Below are 21,202 nucleotides of genomic sequence, written 5' to 3' on the forward strand. Positions count from 1 at the left end.
CACCGTGCTGCTGTCATGCCAACTCATTGTTATTGTCGCGGGAGCAACAGCGAGGATGACTGGAGGAGAGCCGGCTCGATCTGGCCAATGGCAGCAGGATACTCTGAGGTACGAAAGGGTCAAACACAAACACCTGCAGCGCGGATTATATTTACTTCTAAAAGGCTTACAGTAAGATTATTTCTTAAATATATTAACAAATACGAAAACGAAGGAGGTTTTTGCTATCGTTTTAGTTAGTTTCAGTTAGTTTTGTATGTACACAATACAGTTTCAGTTAGTTCTAGTTTTTGAAAAAACTCTCGTTTTTATTTTTATTTCAGTTAACGACTATTATTTTACATTTTAGTTTTCGTTTTTTCGTTAGTTTTCGTTAACTATAATAACCTTGGCGGGAGCAACAGTAAGGACTGACTGGAGGAGAGCCGGCTTGATCTGGCAGGATTACAGACTCTGAGGTGCGATAGGGTCAAACACCTGCAGCGCGAATTAGATTTACTTTTAAATGGCTCACAGAAAGATTATGTATTAAATACATTTACAAACATGAAAACGAAGGAGGTTTTTGCTATAATTTTAGTCAGTTTGTATGTAGACAATACATGTTTAGTTAGATCTAGTTATTTAAAAAAACTCTAATTTTTGTTAGTTAATGACAATTATTTTTCATTTTAGTTTTATTTTCTAATAAATAACTATTATAACCTTGGTGATGAGTTGCGTGAAGGAGCTCCAGATGGAAACTGTTGTTTTGTTGTTGTTGTGTTGTTGCACGTCTGCCGGTTCCCTCCTCTGAATGAGTGAGTTTTAGCTACTTTTACAATAAGGTAGTGTTACGACTGAAGTTTATTTATTTGTTTATTATTGCGGTTTGTACTCTTTTTCTTTTGTCCCGCCTCCTTGCTGTTTTTCTGTTGTCTTATAGGCTCCCACGCCGGCGTGATTCTGCTCTGATTGGCTGCTGGTCTACGAGGCCTGTATAAAACGGAGCTTCCGGCAGGAATCGGAGAGCTCATTTCTGCTGCGTTCGGTGTTTGGAGTGGAGCTCCTGGGTTTCTCTCATCCCTTCGGCCGACGACCAACAATAATCAATTTTGTATTGATGACCATCCTATGCTTGAATATTTATTAAGAGTTTGTGTGTGTAGGGGTGACCTGCCTATTTATTTGATTACTTTTGACTTGTTTATATTAGGGAGTCAGGTAAGATTCTTGTATTTTTATTTAAATAGTAATAGGTAATTTAGTGGATTTATTTTATAGATTCTTTTGTTTGTTATTTTGGCCTGTGGTCACCCTGACGAAATGCTCATTTATATAAACCCTATTTTTCTATAATAAATATCTTCATATATACTCTTAATTGAGTGTGTAAGGTTGGTTGTCGACCGAAGGGAATCTTTTGCTTTAAGTTTTGTTTAGTTTAGGAAATCCACCACCCCAACACATTTGTTAGTTCTTCGTTTATTATGCCCTTTTTGTTTCCCCTAGACTTGGGGCGTAATAGTAGCATTTATAAAAAACAAAACACCAGCACAGAAACTTGACACAGAGGAACATAAACACCTACTGCAAGCTAGCGTTTCAAAAGTGTTACTGCAGAGCAACACAAGCAGTGCACAGAAGTATAAATGCACAGCTACGCGCAAGGCAGCCAACATGGGTCGACGCAGACGCAGAAGTATAAACCAGCCTTTCCCTGGGTTCAATATAGAAGTGAATTATACTTATAAAAGTGAATAGTAAAATCAAAATTCAAGATATAGACAACAGCCAGAGGGAAAAGATTGACCAATAAAATAAATACATTAACTACAGTCACATCAATAATTAGGAAATCATTAGTCACTATTAAACGTAGGCTAATATAAACAATATAAGTAACTATTAAAAGAGAAGTAATACACAAGCGATTAGCCGACATGAAACTTTGGTTTTGTAACTCAGATATGAAGTTTATTCTACATACAAGATAATAAGTTTATAAATATCCCATTTATTCTATAGCCTGAGTTCACACGAGCTGTAATGAGAGGCCTGGAGCCTGTAATCAGGACGGATGCGTCCAGTTGAACTCATCAATATCGGGTTCCTCAGGAGTCCAGCGTCGGGTTTCAACTCAAATCTACTTTATGTGTCCGGAGAGGACGTGAAACGCCAGAAATATGACCCACATTCATCACAAAGAAGAATTTAAAGGAAATTAAGAAAGAGCCTATCTGCAATGTTCGGCCTTCATGGGCAAATGTAGGATATCCGATCCCCTGATATCCATAAGAGATGTTTGGGGAGAGTCCACAGTCTGGGACGCCTGCACATCATCATCATCATCGCTCCCCAGAACCAAGAAAACTCATATCTGGTGACAAAATGAAGAGCGATAGCTGCGTGTAAGTCAGTATTCATCAGTGTAATTTCATTTTTTTTTGCTCATTTCCTCCACTCATGCTTACTTCCTGAACATTTGTGAGCTGTTCGTGTTGTCATTACACTGTGGGAAAAATGCATTTCCTACATTAATTTCTGGACTAGAAATTAGACAAAAACTGGAGACGAGATGTCATTTTATAGACCAGGACAACATATTGTTTTATTTTCAAAAATAAGAAGTCAAAATTGAGAGAATTTTTAAGCTCGAGATTTATTTTAAATTCACATTTCATGCTATTAGCAAAACATTAACAGAATATTAAACTTGTTTTAAGGAATAACCTGCTTAAAATTGACTTTTTCTGGAAATAAAACTATACTTTTCACTGGTCTAGAAAATGCGGTAACACTTTATAATAACTACACACTATAAATCATTTATTAATCATTAGCAAATAGAGAATTCATGATCTGTTAAGCATTAACTCTACATTAATAAGTGTTAGTAAGCAGTTTATAACTGCAGCTACTAATGCTCTATTCTTGACTTATAAGCACCTATATAATGTGCTTAATAATTGTATTTTCATACTTAGTTAATGATTTATTTTTCATTACTATATTAAGCATTGTATTATTTTTTCAAACCATTTGTATTGAAGAGTAGTTGAGTGTTTTTAGGATCATTCAGAATGAGTTAGTAAATGATTAATAAACTATTGAAATCAATGTTTATATGTTTTATTATTCAGGCATATATTAATGGTTACTATATATGTTAATAATGATTTATTAACTCAACTTCATCTAGTTTTCTGATCTAATCTAAAGTGAGGACTATTCATGCTTTATAAATCCCTTATAAACAACAAATAAAGGCTCTGTTAAGTTCTAAACAGGAAAAATGACATTATTTATTTCTCTTCATTTAAAGATACACAAATGAAACTGTACTTCAAATGAAAAAGAAATATTTGCAACCTTACCTAAAATCAAAGCACTATAGAGTTTAAACATTGCATCTTATTATATTCTTAAATTATTTTTATATTGTTGTTGTATTTTGACACTCCTGTTATTCAGCAATGTTTAAACTTTACAGTAATTTTACTTTTTAGAAAAGATTGCAAGGATTACTGTTCATTTGATTCTGAGCCTTTAATAGTCATTTATAAGGGATTTATAAAGCGTGAATAATCCACACTTTAGATTAGGTCACAAAACTGCATGAAGTTGAGTTAATTTTATTTTCATTTATTAACATAGATAGTAACCATTAATATATGCCTGAATAATAAGACATATAGACGTTGATTTCAATAGTTTATTAATCATTTACTAACTCATTCTGAATGATCCTTCAAACTGAAGTGTTACGGTTTTTCCTAAAAACAAGCTAAACAATCTCCCATTGGGGTAAGTAAAATAATCTTGGCAATGATTTAAAATAAATAAAACAAATTTTACCTGCCTCACTGGCAGAATATTTATCTTGATTACTCGCTTAAAATGGAGTTCTCATTTCTGAAAATAAAACTATAAGTTACTCGCATATACAATTATTCTTGATTTAAGAATGGACTAGAAACAAGACAAAACTCTTAAGTAGGAAATGCATTTTTTGCAGTGCACCAAGCAGAAAGCGAATGGGCTTTAGGCACCGCTGCTCACGGCATTCAGGAGGAGAAAAAAAGAAAATGCATAACAAATGAAACTTGATTCCTCGCTGGACTGTGGAGATAAGAGAAGCCAATAAGAGGCGAGCTGGTGAATGGCCCCCGGTGACATGTGCAGGGCAGAGGTTTTGGTTGGTGGAGTCTGTGATTGACATTCACTATTCGGCTCCGGGGGAGAAAGAGACGAGTATAAAGATATCGAGTTTAGCCTTCAGCGCCACAATATCCACCTCATCGAGACTCGTGTGATCGGGAGACTGAGAGGACAGAACTATATGTGTACATCATGAGTTTATCTGAATTACACTGAGCAACAGCCACTCAGATCTGACTAACCTTAAACAAATGATTCAACAAACGATTAAACAAATGATTGAACAAATTAACAAATGATTGAACAAACTCAAGACTGATTGAAAGAGATGGGTATAAAAGGACAGAAAGATGATTGAACAAACTCAAAACTGATTGAAAGAGATGGGTATAAAGGACAGACTGACGACTGAGCAAACGAACAAATAATTGAACAAACTAATGATTAAGCAAAAACAAATGATTAAACAAACTAATGACTGACTGAAAGAGATGAGTATGAATGACAGACAGATGATTGAACAAATGAAATAATGATTGAACAAACAACAAATAGATGATTGAACAAGTAAACAAATGGAACATTGAACAAACAATGAACAAATGACTGTACAAAGGAATGGATGGATGATTGAACAAGATGCTTAAACAACAGATGGATGATTAAACAAATTAACAGATGAATCATTGAACAAACAATGGATGGATGATTGAACAAACTAATGGACAGAAGACTGAACTAACAACAGACAGTTGAATGAACAAACATTGACGACAAATCATTGAACAAACAACGGACGGATGATTGAAAAACAAATGAATGGACGTTTTAAACAACAAACAAGTGATTGAACAAATGGATGGACAATTGAACAAACAACAGACGGATGATTGAACAAACAACAAAAAGATGATTGAACAGATAATTGAACAAACAAAAGACAGATGATTGAACAAACAACCGACATAATAAACAACAAAGGAATGATGGAACAATCAATGGACAGACAATCGAACAAACAACAGGTGGAAGTTTTATAAAACAATAGCCAGAAAACTAAATAAACAACGGACGGATGATTAAATAAGCATCAAACAGATGACTGAAAAACAAATGGACAGACTATGGAACAAACAACGGATGGACGATTGAGCAAACAATGGACAGATGATTGAACAAACAATAGACGGATAATTGAACAAACAATGAACAGATTATTGAAAAACAACCAGATGGACAACCATTGATTTAAACAACAGATAGACGGTTGAACAAATGAATGGATGGCTGATTGAACAAACTAATTGACAGAAAATTTAGCAAACAACACTGATGATTGAACAAATAATAGACGGATGATTGAATAAACAGACAGATGATTGAATAAACAATGAACGTATGATTAAAAAACAAATGGATGGGACAATTGAACAAACAATGGAAGGACTACTAAAAAACAATGGACAGATGATATAATGAACAACGGTCGAAAGATTGAATGAACAACAAACAAATGATTGAAAAACAAATGGACAGATGATGAACAAACAACGAATGAATGATTAAACCAACAATAGATGAATAATTGAACAAACAATGAACAGATAATTTAACAACAAATGAACAGATGATTGAACAAACAACAGATGGATGATTAAAGAAACAATAGTTGAATTACTGAACAAACATTGAACATTGAAATGATTTAAAATAAACAGATTGACGATAAAACAACAGATGGACTATTGAAAAAACAATGGACAAATGATTGAATGAACAATGGTCGGATGATTGAAAAACAAATGGACAGATGATGGAACAAACAATGGATGGACGATTGAACAAACAATGGATGGATCATTGAACAAACAATTAACAGATGATTGAAAAAAACGATGGATGGTTGAACAAACAACAGATGGACAGTTGAAGAAACAATTGATAAATCATTCAACGAACATTGAACGGATGATTGAAAACAAACAGATGGACGATTGAACAAACAACGGACGGATGACTGAATGAACAACAAACAGATGATTAAAAAAACAGATAGACAATTGAACAAACAATGGATGAATGATTGAACGAATAATGGATGGATGATTGAACAAACAACGGACAAATAACAGACGGACAATTAAACAAAAAACAGATGGACGATTAAACAAAAACAGACGGACTGATTATTAAACAATGGACAGATTGAACGAACAATGGACAGATGGTTGAAAAACAAATGGATGGATGATTGAACAAACAACAGATGGACAGTTGAAGAAACAATTGATAAATCATTGAACAAACAATGAACGGATGATTAAAAACAAACAGGTGGATAATTAAACAAACAACAGATGGACAATTGAATAAAACAATGGACAAAGGATTGAACGAACAATGGCTGAATGACTGAAGGAGCAACAAACAGATGACTGAAAAACAAACAGATGGACAACTGAAAAAACAACAGTTGAACAATTGAAACAACAACAGATGGAGGATTCAATGAGTAATGGATGGATGATTGAACAAACAACGGACAAATAACAGACGGACGATTGAACAAAAACAGACGGACTGATTATTGAACAATAAACAGATTGAACGAACAATGGACATATAATTGAAAAACAAATGGATGGATGATTGAACAAACAACAGATGGATAGTTGAAGAAACAATTGATAAATCTTTGAACAAACAATGAACGGATGATTGAAAACAAACAGACGGACAATTGAACAAACAACAGATGGACGATTGAAAAAACAATGGACGGAGGATTGAACGAACAATGGACGGATGACTGAACGAACAACAGACAGATGATTTAAAAACAAACAGATGGACAATTGAACAAACAAAAGATGAACAATTGGAAAAACAACAGATGGACAATTGAACGAATAATGGATTGATGATTGAACAAACAATGGATGGATGACTGAACAAACAACAGATAGATAGTTGAAGAAATAATTGATAAATCATTGAACAAACAATGAACTGATGATTAAAAACAAACAGGTGGATAATTAAACAAACAACAGATGGACAATTGAAAAAAACAATGGACGGAGGATTAAACGAAACATGGACGGATGACTGAACGAACAACAAACAGGTGATTAAAAAAACAGATAGACGGTTGAACAAACAACAGATGGACAATTGAAAAACAATGGACGAAGGATTGAATGAACATTGGACAGATGACTGAAGGAGAAACAAACAGATGATTGAAAAACAAACAGATGGACAACTGAAAAAACAACAGTTGAACAATTGAAAAAACAACAGATGGAGGATTCAACGAGTAATGGATGGATTCAACAAACAACGGACAAATAACAGACGGAGGATTGAACAAAAACAGATGGACTGATTATTGAACAATAAACAGATTGAACGAACAATGGACAGATAATTGAAAAACAAATGGATGGATGATTGAACAAACAACAGATGGATAGTTGAAGAAACAATTGATAAATCTTTGAACAAACAATGAACGGATGATTGAACGAACAATGGACGGATGACTGAACGAACAACAGACAGATGATTTAAAAACAAACAGATGGACAATTGAACAAACAAAAGATGAACAATTGGAAAAACAACGGATGGACGATTAAACGAATAATGGATTGATGATTGAACAAACAATGGATGGATGATTGAACAAACAACAGATGGATGATTGAGCAAACAACAGACAGATGATTGAACAAACAATGAACAGATTATTGAAAAACAACCAGATGGACAACCATTGATTTAAACAACAGACAGTCAGTTGAACAAATGAATGGATGGGTGATTGAACAAACTAATGAACAGAAAATTTAACAAACAACACTGATGATTGAACAAATAATAGACGGATGATTAAATAAACGGGCAGATTATTGAATAAACAATGGACGTATGATTAAAAAACAAATGGATGGGACAATTGAACAAAAACAGACAGACTGATTATTGAACAATGAACAGATTGAACGAACAATGGACAGATAATTGAAAAACAAATGGATGGATGATTGAACAAACAACAGATGGGTAGTTGAAGAAACAATTGATAAATCATTGAACAAACAATGAACGGATGATTGAAAACAAACAGGTGGACAATTGAACAAACAATAGATGGACAATTGAACAAAACAATGGACGGAGGATTGAACTAACAATGGACGGATGACTGAATGAACAACGAACAGATGATTAAAAAAACAGATAGACAATTGAACAAACAACGGATGGATGATTGAACAAACAACGGACAAATAACAGACGGACAATACAACAAAAACAGACGGACTGATTATTAAACAATGGACAGATTGAATGAACAACAGTCAGATGATTGAACAAACACTCCTAAAGACGGGTGATTGAACGTACAATGGATGAAAGGACTGACGAATGGATGGATGATCATGCGACTTTAAAGCTTCTTTCAAAAACATTAAAACTATTTGCCAACATCAAACCTTTTACAGTGTGTACAGTAATACATCTGACAGAAGCTTTAACTCAGAGTAGACCAAGCTGCATTTACTCTACACATTTTCATTTATTCAGTGGGAATTGTAACTTTAACCGTTAAAGCCAAGCCACAAGAAATGCCACACTATTCTCACTGCACAGGCCAAAAAAAAAAAAAAACTGACAGCATGCTGATTTCTGTGAGTGAAAAGGTCAACAAAGCAGGACTTCTCCAGGTTTCTCCAGACACAGAGAACATTCTCCAACACATGATGAAAATCAGTTTAATTCTCTAGTTTTTCGGACGTTTTCCCGGCGGAGAGAGACTGTATGGAGAGCAGAGACGCTGCGGAGAAACGCTTTCGACGTTTCTGATAGCTCTATCGAGGCGCAGAGACCAACACACTTCTGAAATCACTTTTTTGGAAACACTCCTGTCAGTTTCTCTAAGCCGAGTCCAGCTCCAGCGTCAGTCTGCTGGGAATCACTGTCATTTTCTCTGAACTAAATGGAATTTGGCCGCGCGGCTCGCACAGATCTGTCTCTGAGAGGCACTTTAATGTTACGCCGAGGCTCTCCACTGAAATGTCACTGAAATCATCATCAGCCATCGTCTCGCATTTGCCCCGAGAGAAAGAGAGAGAGACAGAGAGAAAAATATTTTACAGACAGAATTTATTTTCTTATATTTATTTTCCTAATACTATTATGTGTGTTACTGTTTGCTTCCCTACTGTCTACCACAGTGACCCTTAGTCTGTATGTGTTTATGTAAAACATTGTTTATTAAAGTTAACATTGTAATGATATTGTGCTCTTCTGCTGCCGTAGCCCATTCGCCTCATGGTTGGACGTGTTGTGTGTTCAGAGATGCTCTTCTGCAGAGCTCGGTTGTAACGAGTGCTTATTTGAGTTACTGTTGCCTTTCTATCAGCTAGAACCAGTCTGGCCATTCTCCTCTGACCTCTGGCATCAATAAGGCATTTGCGCCCACAGAACTGCCGCTCACTGGATATTTCCTCTTTTTCAGACCATTCTCTGTAAACCCTAAACACGGTTGTGGGTGAAAATCCCAGTAGATCAGCAGTTTCTGAAATACTCAGAGCAGCCCGTCTGGCACCAACAACCATGCCACTTTCAAAGTCACTTAAATCCCCTTTCCTTCTCATTCTGATGCTCGCTTTGAACTGCAGAAGATCGTCTCGACCATGTCTACATGCCTAAATGCATAGAGTTGCTGTCACATGATTGGTTGATTAGAAATTTGCTTTAACGAGCAGCTGGACAGGTGTAGACTTTTTTTTCTTAAAAATTATTATTATTATTATTATTATTATTTTGTCATTTATGTATTTTATTCTGCAAATGTTCTGTTTGATGCTTTGGCAAAACATTGTAACTTTTTTCAAATCCATAAAGCAAATCTGAATTGAAAAACAAACCTGGGGAATTTTATAAATAGAAATGTATTCATATTTTTTCATAGTTATTTAAATTCTATTTATTGAATCATAAAAATGTTGATTATTAACACTTTTTAAAAATTCTATCTTTTCATTCATTCAATCATTTTCTTTTCGGCTTAGTTCCTTTATTATTCAGGTGTCGCCACAACTGAATGAACCGTCAACTTATCCAGCACATGTTTAAGGCAGTGGATGCCCTTCCAGCTGCAACCCAACTGTGGAAAACACCCACACACTCACATACACTACAGCCAATTTAGTTCCTCTAATTCCCCTACATCTCATGTGTTTGGACTGTGGGGGAAACCGGAGCACCCGGAGGAAACCCACACCATCACGGGGAGAACATGCAAACTCCACACAGAAATGCCAAATGACCCAGCTGGGGCTCGAACCAGCGATCTTCTTGCTGTGAGGTGGTTGTGCGCCACTGTGCTGCCTTATTCTATCTTTTTTACAATGTCATTTTCTTGATATTTTCTTGATGTCATTTTCAATGCTATTTAAATTAAATGTCTGAAGTTTTTTTTTTCATTAATTCATTCACTTTATTTTCGTCTTAGTCCCTTTATTAATATGGGGACGCCACAGCGGAATGAACCGCCATTTTCTTGTCAAATTTGAATTGGTTTTATAAATAAATTGTATTTATTTGAACCATTAAATGTTGATTATGAATATTTTTACGTATTATTATGTAATATTATTTTATGATTTTAATATTGTGTATAATATAAGGACATCTGCGGTGTAAAAACATATGCCAGAGTAGCTGGCAGTTCATTCCACTGTGGTGACCCCTGATAAATAAGACACTAAGCCAAAGGAAAATAAATACATGAGAGAGAGAGAGAGAGAGAGAGAGAGAGACAGAGAGAGAGAGAGAGAGAGAGAGAGAGAGTCAGTCTGATATCTGAAATTGACCTGGCCAGATTCCAATATCTCCATCTAACTCCAGCTCTTCTGTATAATGTCATACATTTGACTGGAAAACAACACTGTGACAGAAAGCGGCATCAGTCATGAAGACGGAGAGTAAAGTCTCCCATTAACCCGAATCCTCCACGTCCCACACACCCAAAACTCCTTCATTTCTGCAGCGCCACAAGGGTGAGGACTCCATTTCAATTGACCTGCAGATACAGATGCCACACTCACCCGCTCTATTTCACCAGCTCAAATTGGCCTCTTTCTGACAGACAAGTGAGTGTGTGTGTGAGAGAGAGAGAGAGAGAACAGGAGTCATTTCACAGCGCAGGCCAACTTAACTTTCCGTGTAATGTTTTTCCTCAAGAGTGAGAAACTGCTTTTTCATGCGATTCCCTTCGTCTGCTACGGATGTGACTCCAATAACAGATACAGGAGAATCCCGGCTAATAAAAATACTGTACGTTTCAGAGCGCGTTTCGCTTATGCTTCGAATTGTATTATGAAAACGTCAGAACATTCAAAGCTTCCTCTGTTTTTATGAATGCAAACGTTGAGCGAAAGTTTCATTTGATCGTTTTGTAAATGTTATGGGAATGTAATTAAACAAGTAGAGGACAAGATAGGCATCAAACGTCACAGTGAAATTTAATGCAATACAGTGTTTCCTCTAGGATTTTGTCCAGGTGTGGCGGCAGACTCTGTTGGCAACTTTACACAGATCTACCTCTACACGTGGCGTTATTTTATTGACAAATGTCATGGGCGCAGTATTAAGTCGAGATCGCGTTCATGTAATAGCCTACGAGCATGTCAATCTCTGCTTGAGCACCGATTTCCTCTGTTCATGCGCAAAACTTCTTGCGCGCCCTCAAATATAGGCTGCTCAAGAGCAGATTTTCTTGCGCACCCTCAAATAAACGCGGCTGAAGTGTGATTTAGTGCGTTTATGTACCGAGTATGTCTCCAACATTTATTAGATTTGCTAGGAATACTTAGGAAAAAAGTTTGAGAACCACTGACTTAAAGGGCCATGAAACCCCCTCGTTTCAGCAGGGTGTTTTCACACCTCTACTTTGGAAAAAGTCAGAAAAGTGGGCGTGTCCAGCTCTGTTCAGGGGGGAGTGTCGGAGGAACTAAAGTGGGAGGGTGTGGGAGTGTCTATTTGTGCACGCGCGAGTTTCAGAGTCAAAATACACACACACACACACACAAACAAACACACAGGAGAAAGTGATGGTGTTTAACCTACATGTACATCTGTAGTCGAATTATTTGCCAGATTATTAAATGGTGGACTTTAACTGCAGTTTGGCTCTTTTATTCAGGGAATTCATTCATGCCTCTCGCGACAAACGAGATATTTGATTCGAGGAACTGCTGCAAGCGTGTATTTTTCATGCAATGTTTGATACCGCACGGCGAATGAGAGGAAAAAAACTCTGCATTTCCCGGAAACTTAGATGCACACGGCAGGCAGCGTCAGAAATCCGTGTGTGTTATTCCGGTCACAAAATGCGGTGCTAACATTTCTGCACTCAGTGCAATAGTTAACTTAATTCGATACGAACAAACTGAATAAACAAAGAGCACTGGTCGCTCACTTACCAAATCTGTAGAGACAGGACAATCACCAGCAACTAGAGCCGCGTCTTTATTAAGAGAACACTACAAGCGAATCCAGATCTCAGCGTTTGCAGATGAGAACAGCTCTCAGGTAAACAATAATCCTTCTTAGACACGTAAGTTATTGTTGTCGAGCGTCGCGTACACTGTTAATCCACACATGACTCCAGCTGCGCTCTCACAGAGAGAAAATGAAAACAAAACTTCACTGCAGCAAACTATAAAAGCAACACTTCACGCTTGTTTTGCCAACACAACGTGGCGTCTTTGTGGTGTAAACACTGTGACAGTAATGAATATTAATGAAGTTGCACAATAGAGCGCGCTGATTGGTTTGAACCAAGCTTTACTCATGCATTAATGCAGCACACTGTAAGACGCAATAAGACACACTCTGGCACAGACGTCCAGTCTGCACGCTGGAATACACGCTATTATGTCATGACCGTGACGCAGCTTCAAAAATTCGTTTCAAACCGGAAGTACGAATTTGCTTGAAATAACGCAAAAACAACCAATTTACACTTTCTAGTGAAATATAGGTGTCCTAATAGTGTTTTTAGCAGTGTGGGACACATATACGACAGCTCAAAAAATGTGTTTTGGTGTTTCGTGACCCTTTAAATCAAGACGGTTTTAAAGACTTTTTTTTATTCGTTATATAAAGATGTTATTCTCTGTGTGTAATAGAATCAAGGCTGGTGAAAGCCATGTACTCAAAAACAAACAGACGCATGCGCGGAGATGGCATGCCCGCGCGCCTCTCGCGTTGCTCCTACTTGCGCTGACGAGCTGCTTGCGTTCCCGCTCCGGGTATGACTCCCATTTGTAAACATTCATGTCAAAAAAAATATGCGCAGCTCACACGCCACTTATGCGTTGTGTTGTGCTGAGAAATGCACCCCTGCGGGAAAATGCACCCCTTTCATAGCCTTTAATTAGGACTCTCAGTCTTCTGTAAGGCAAGGGTTAACTGTGTTATTAGAAGACTGTATCAATTTCAGTTAATAGAGGCATATTTCAGAGGGGGTGCATTTCATGCATTTTTATGTAGGCTACAGGTGTCAGCCTGCAAAGAGTTTTAAAAGTCTAAAGTTTAAACAATGTGATGATCTTATTTTGACTAATGGCTCCTGATAGATTTTTTATTTTTTATCTTTTGTATGAAGCAGAAAGGAGGGATGAGGTCAGGGAGTTTAGACTTCATTCATTCATTCATTTTCTTTTCGGTCCCTGTATTAATCAGTGGTCGCCACAGTGGAATGAACCGCCAACTTATCCAGCATATGTTTTATGCAGCGAATGCCCATCCAGCTGCAACCCATCACTGGGAAAGATCCATACACTCACATTCACACATATACACTAGGGACAATTTGGAGTTTAAACTTAATAAACCTAAGTCTTGGCCATGAGTCGGGTCTAAGACAACACACAACAGACAATTCTATAAAACATATTTTTTGTGTTTTATACAACTGTCTATAGAATTTTATTCTAATTAAATTAATATTTATATGCAAAAAAAAATTTGTAAATGATCTTAGCATATCACTTCAGTTTTTACATTGTTTTCCAGTTTCATTAAGAATTGATTTTTTAATTTTTTTTGTATTTAGAATAGAATAATAATTGAATAATAATAATAATAATAATAATAATAATAATAATACTTTTATTTATAATAAATTATGAAATTCTATGAAAAAGTAATTATTAAAAAAAAAAAAAAAATATATATATATATATATATATATATATATATATATATATATATATATATATGTATATATATATATATGTTATATATATATATATATATATATATATATATATATATATATATATATGWTATATATATATATATATATATATAATATATGTTTTCCAAAATATATTTATATATAGATTTACAAAACATATGCTGGATAAGTTGGCGGTTCATTCCGCTGTGCAACCCCGGATTATTAAAGGGAATAAGCCGAAAAGAAAATGAATGAATGAATGAATGAATAATCACTTTTTTGTAAATTATTAAAACAGTAGTATCAAAAGCAACATTTAATTGAATTAACAAACTGGGAAAACATTTGTTTATAAACTTGAGAGAATAACAATTATTTTCAAAATGTGTAAACATAATCTGAATGTTTATTCATTCATTCATTTTCTTGTCGGCTTAGTCCCTTTATTAATCTGGGGTTGCCACAGTGGAATTAACCGCGACTTATTCAGTAAGTTTTTACGCAGCGGATGCCCTTCCAGCCACAACCCATCTCTGGGAAACATCCACACACACACATTCACACACACACACTCATACACTACAGACAATTTAGCCTACCCAATTCACCTGTACCAGATGTCTTTGGACTATGGGGGAAACCGGAGCACCCGGAGGAAACCCACGCGAAGCCAGGGAGAACATGCAAACTCCACACAGAAACGCCAACTGACCCGAGGTTCGAACCAACGACTTTCTTGCTGTGAGGCGACAGCACTACCACTGCCTCGTCTGAATGTTTATTCATTAAATAAATGTATTTATTTCAATCATTACTGTAACGTTACTTGAATGCTCTCTTAATGTTCTGAAACACAATTTATGAAACATGAGACAGAAATCGAAATAAAATATTGTTAATAAACCAGAGGAATATCCATCAATATCTAGCAATACCTCCAAAATAGCACAAATGAAGTGCATCCTTTCTTCCTAATGTTTTGCTTGCTATTAAAATGCATAAAAATGAAGATTATCAAATATATTAAATAGAAATGAGGACGTCTCTCTTGTGTTAATGTCAGCAGTGCTGCGAGCTCCTCAAACATTACGCTGCTTGACTTCTGCTGTTTGCAGCCCAAAGAAAACAATAGCACATTAAACTCTTCTCTGGCAAACTCACACAGCATATTCTGGAAAAAAACCATTACAGGCCATCTGTAAAGCTCATAATTAGTTCCAAACACAAATGAATCCAATTTGCCCAGCGCTGGCAGCAACAGAAGTGAACTGAAGTGATGACAGCGTTCAGTGGAAAACTCTAAAGTCTAATTAATTTAACTAAATAAATTACACTCACTCAAATATCAGTGAACGTTTAATACGAGAAACAACTTACAAGAACTCAAAAGTAGATAATAAGCTGAACTTCCACCACAACTTCAATCATATTGACATTGTAATGTAATGTGTGTATTTTAGGGATGGGAAGATTCATCGATATGTATCGATACGCGGTCATGCGCGTGCACGATGCGAGTGCATCGGTTGAGCAGCAGAGCATGAATGAAATTTTGGAAGCAAATCGAGATGCATCGGTTTTTGCGAGATACAACTTATATTTTTAATATTGAATGTATTTTTTATTTATTAACAAGTGTTGTCAACCTGTTTTTGGTGCATAATTTAATCGACCTACATAAAGTAAGCCTTAGCAACGGGCTTGCGGATGTGTACACTTACACTACAACTCAGTGTATCAGGTGTGCGGATGAAGCTAGTGGAGCGCCCTCAGAAAGCGCGAGAAGCAAAACAAACATTTTATTCCCCACTGAGTTTTAAATCTAAAGTATGGCAACATTATGGATTTAAGGATGGACGACATGACAGGACAAATGCAATTTGCAAAATGTGCCGCGCATCTGTAAAATACACGGGCAGTACGACTAATCTGAAATCTCACTTAAAGCGGCGCCTCGGTGTTGTTGTGAAAGCATCTTCCAGTGTTCCTGCATCCCCGGCTTCCTGCTCTGCTTCAACTGTAGCTACCAGCTCCAAAAGTGGTGAGAAAAGCATTGCAAGTTTTCTCCATGCGCAACAGTTCTGCTCGCTCTACGCCAATAACGAATGCTATTGCATTGTTCATCTGCAAAGATATTCAGCCTAGTGTCACGGAGAACGAAGGTTTTAAACACCTCCTCCTGTTAATTTTTATTTATTTATATTTTTATTAGCCTGTTGTTTACAGTGACAGTGATGTTTCAAAGCAGCATAACACTGCTAGTTCACCACCTTAAGTTTTGAATAATCAGTGGCAAAATATCTTTGTAAAACTTATTTTCATAGTTGAAAAGTTATATCACAATTCTTGTTGTGCAATGGTAAACCTTTATGTTGAAATAGTGCAAATATATACATTTATAATATATATTGCACTTATACATTCTGTTTATCTTGAAAATCCTTAAATAATATGTGCTACATGCTCTAAAATGGCCCTCTACTGTAAACTGACACTCTGGCTCTGAGAGAAAAGCCAGTTTGTAAAAAAAGTCTTGGTTTTGCTTGGTTAATAAATAATCAAACTCATTCAATGGCACAGCATCCTCTTTCACATCATCTCATAAACTTGATCTAATTAGTTATTGCTGAAATATCGCATCGTATCGTGATATGGGTGTAAATCGTATCGTGTTGCATCGCAATGTCACAAATGTATCGCTAATATATCGGATCGTATTCTTTGTATCGAGATGCGTATCGGATCGGCATTATAGCTTAGATGCCCAACCCTAGTGTATTTATATAGTGCATTTATTGTCTATGGCCATACACCCAGAGCGCTTCACAATCATGAGGGGGGTCTCTCCACACTACCACCAGTGTGCAGCTCCACTTGGATGATGCTCTGGCAGCCACAGGACAACAGCGCCAGAGGTTGCACTTCTACTTTTTACGAGAAGTGCCATGGGAATTTTAATGACCACAGTGAGTCAGGAACTCAGTTTAACGTCTCCTTCACTTTACCGGGGCATTAGGACTCAGGTTGGGCGCCCCCTGTTGGTCTCACTAGCACTGCTTCCGACAGCAACCTCGCTTTCCCATGTGGTCTCGCAGGAACAGACCAGGCTCAGCCCTGCTTAGCTTCAGTGAGTAACCGCTCTTGGGCTGATATGCCATTAACAGAAGCTATTGCTTGTAATAACACTTAAACATTTGAGTTGGTTTAAATTTTGGTAAAAAACCCACACCAACATGGGAGAACATGCAAACTCCACACAGAAACACCAACTGAGCCAGCCGGAATTAGAATAATCGACCTTGCTGCGAGTCCACAGTGCTAACCACTGAGCCACCGTACCACCCATGGTTATTATTATATAATCAAATTGCAAACTTGTTGGCTTTTTGACCTTAATGACATTTTAGTGCATGTATTACAGCGCTGATCTGAGTTCAGCTTTCCAGCAAATGATTTATTCAATAGCTCAGAAATGGCAGCGTGAACATTTAATGACTGCTGCAGACGGTGTAAATAAGGTCTCCGTCAGACTCATCTCTGCTCCGCCATCATTACACACACATCAGCAGCGTTGATTCATGATTCTGCCAGATCCTGCACATACACACATGCATTACAGCTGCGCTCGGATGATCACAGCAGCATATTTACTCTCATAATCAGTGTAAATCAACTGGACGCGCCGTCAGACAGCCGTGAGCTCGTACACACACTCTTTCAGACTTTTTTTGTCACTTTAAATGAGATTTGTTTCAGATTATAATTCAGGGGAAGACTCAGAGCCAATCTCATAATTGCGATAGGTCATAAGTCATACCTGCGAGATTATAGGGCTCTATTTTAACAATCTAGGCGCGATGTCTAAAGCGCATGACACAAAGGGGGTGTGCATTAGGGGTGTGTCTGAATCCACTTTGCTATTTTAAGGATGGAAAAATGTGGTCTGCACTCCGAAACGTGGTCTATCAGGGTGGTGCTTATTATTATCTTAATGAGTTCTGGTTGTGTTTTGAGAATAACATGCATTAAACCAGTGGTCCACAACCACCGGGCCGCGGACCGGTACCGGTCCGTGGAACAATTGGTACCGGGCCACATAAGAAATCATAAATTTTTTCTGTAGTAAATATTCCCCCCGCGACTTGGTTTCTTCCACTCACCCCCGCCATCTCACATGAAATAGACTATGCCAAAATCCACCACAGAGCGGAAAGAACGATCGCTAGAATATCTCAGTGGTGGTTGTTGATAGTTTAAAGTTATAAAACAGGTATTATAGAGTCCAAGTCAGCAGAGCATTTAAGGATTGTGCATATATGTGTGCGTGCATCGCTAAGTAATGTCTTTAGACTGTAAGAGGAAAACTGAGTACCCGGGGAAAACCCACACAAACACGGGAAGAACATGTAAACTCCGCACAGAAAGTGCCGACTGGCTCAGATAGTATTTGAACCAACTTTCTTGCTGTGGTGCAACAGTGCTAGCCACTGTGCCGCCGTGTAGCCCGATCCTAGAATTGAGGAGGAGGGAGAAGGGATGAAGGGAAAAGGGGTGTCTTCCAAAACGAAGATGAGGAATGAAGTTTAGGCTGGATATTTATGTTAAATTTGGAACGATCCGATTGGCTAGCTAATGATTCGCCTTTGGGACCAGCTGCAGTCAATCCGATCACGTGCTTCTCCAGCCTGATCTCATGACAAAACGTAAGTATTTTACGTTTTGGCAGTTTAGTGGCTAATTCGTACGAATTCGTACGAGTTCAGTCGTAAGAAAATGTACGATTTTAAAAAGGAGGCGTGGCACCTAACCCCACCCCTAAACCCAACCGTCATTGGGGGATACGCAAATCGTACTAAAATGTACGAATTAGATCGTACGAATTTGTACGAATTAGCCACTAAATGAAAAAGTTACAAATTGCCGTGAGATTGTGTTGGCTCCTCTCGAAAATAGTTTGTGAGACTTCACGTTGTAGAAAAACAAACACTGGAAAAAATATTCATTGGATTTACTAATTGTTTTAAAGGTAAATGGTTGCAAACTATTTAAATGGGCTGAATTTAAAGGTCACTTATGGTGAATAATCTACTTTTCAAGCTGTTTGGACAGACATGTGTGTATATATAGTGTATAGACCGTCATATTGGGGTGATATAAACACACACAGTCCTTTTTTTTCAATTTAACAACATAAAAACGATGGACCAGTTGGAGCGGTTTTTAGACTGACCGCAACTTTATGTAGGAGAGCGGTCCACCCGCCCACCAATATTGATTGACAGGCTCGCGTCACGATCATATCCTCAGTTTCTTGTTGCACGTCCGTCATTTTCAGCGTGTGAGTCAAAGCGATGTCACTAAAGGAACACGCGTGCTCTATTTTTAGATGTAAGGCTCATTGGGCTCAACACAAGATAAATATTCTCAACATTATCGATCCAATCGGAATTATTGCTTGTACCTTTTGCGTGGCGCCGAGCATTTCGGAGTTCTAGACGTGGGTTTCTGTCTGGATGTACGCAGCGGAGCTTTAGGTTGGCGGCCGCGGCGCCGTTGTGTTTTCCCTGGTGGAGGCCTGTGTTTGGAGTTCTGGAATGCGTGGCGCGACAGTTTGGGACACTTCATGTTTCTGCCGCGTCACTGAGTGCCTGTTGGGCCGTGTCCCAGCGCATTCGGTGCCTCAGTCAAAGTTAATTCAGTGTGTGTGGTTATCAGTCTCAGCACTTGTACACCGAGACTATACAAAGACACAAATGATTTTGTCCTCTCTGCTTGGTCTGTGTCAGAGTCGCACATGTACGGCTGAATGCTCATCCTAGCTTATCTTAGCTTCTCTCTCTTTGTCTGTCAGCCTGTCTGTTGCAAACACAGAGCGATGGAGCTCATGGCTCTGCCCCCTTGTTACGTTGAGCGGGAAGCCGAAACTGTGAAGCAACATGCCCCTAAAACTTCAACACACTTCTGAACTGTGTGTTGAACTGAACCTAAACTGGCACACTCAGAACAACCAGAATATTAATATTAAACCATAAAAAAGGGGTAAACTATGTGCCCTTTAAACAAAAAAATTAAGTTGAACATTACTAAATGTAATTTGTTCGGTTAAATTCAGCCCATTTAAATAGTTTGCAACAACTTACCTTAAAAAAAACCTGTAAATCCAATCAATGATAATTTTCTTCAGTGTGGGTTGACAAAGCAGAAGAAAAAAACTTTCGAGTGTAAACTGAAACCAAACATTTGTGAGACACCCAGTACTGTGCAGCCCGAATGCTGAAGATTAATCGCCGTATTCACAGGTTTTTTTTTTTCTCAGAGATGTGGTCCGTCCGTCGCCACGTCGTTATGCTCCCATCCATCAGTGTCGGCAGACATTGGAAGGCATTCAGTCGTCGCACGTGAACCGAATACACTGCATCCGATCGGGAGGATCTGCGGAGCCAAAAGGCCTTCCCAAGACGAGTTTCTCTTCCTCCTCAAGCTGAAAAGCCCAGCCAACGCTAACACACTAGCTGACGCCTCTGCTCCCATTTAAACCCTCTGGGGGTCCAAGGTGATTTTGGGGCTCTTGTGATTTTTGGATATGCTCTGACATTTCTTTCACTTATAAGATACGTCAGGTTATTATATGTTATTTAGCACAAACTCTGCTACACTAATTTGTTTTACTTGATTTGGTCTATGACTTCCTCTTGTTGTTTGTGGTTTTCAGTTTCAGTGAGGCACATTAGTCCAGGGGTTCCCAAACTTTTCAGCCTGCGACCCTCAAAATGACAATGCCAGTGACTCGTGACCCCCAAT

At 37.7% G+C, this 21,202-nt stretch overlaps 1 long non-coding RNA gene across 1 annotated transcript in view; it reads right to left on the bottom strand.

Moving 5' to 3' along the window:
- Positions 1-1,267: 1,267 nt before the first annotated feature.
- LOC137496322 (uncharacterized) overlaps positions 1,268-21,202 on the bottom strand; it is a 118,093-nt gene continuing 98,158 nt past the window's right edge. The window contains exon 4 of the long non-coding RNA XR_011016522.2: positions 1,268-2,359. This is a non-coding gene — a long non-coding RNA (uncharacterized lncRNA). The remainder of the gene's footprint in view (positions 2,360-21,202) is intronic.

This window comes from Danio rerio, chromosome 8, assembly GCF_049306965.1.
Source record: "Danio rerio strain Tuebingen ecotype United States chromosome 8, GRCz12tu, whole genome shotgun sequence".
In the NCBI taxonomy this organism is placed as follows: domain Eukaryota; kingdom Metazoa; phylum Chordata; class Actinopteri; order Cypriniformes; family Danionidae; genus Danio; species Danio rerio.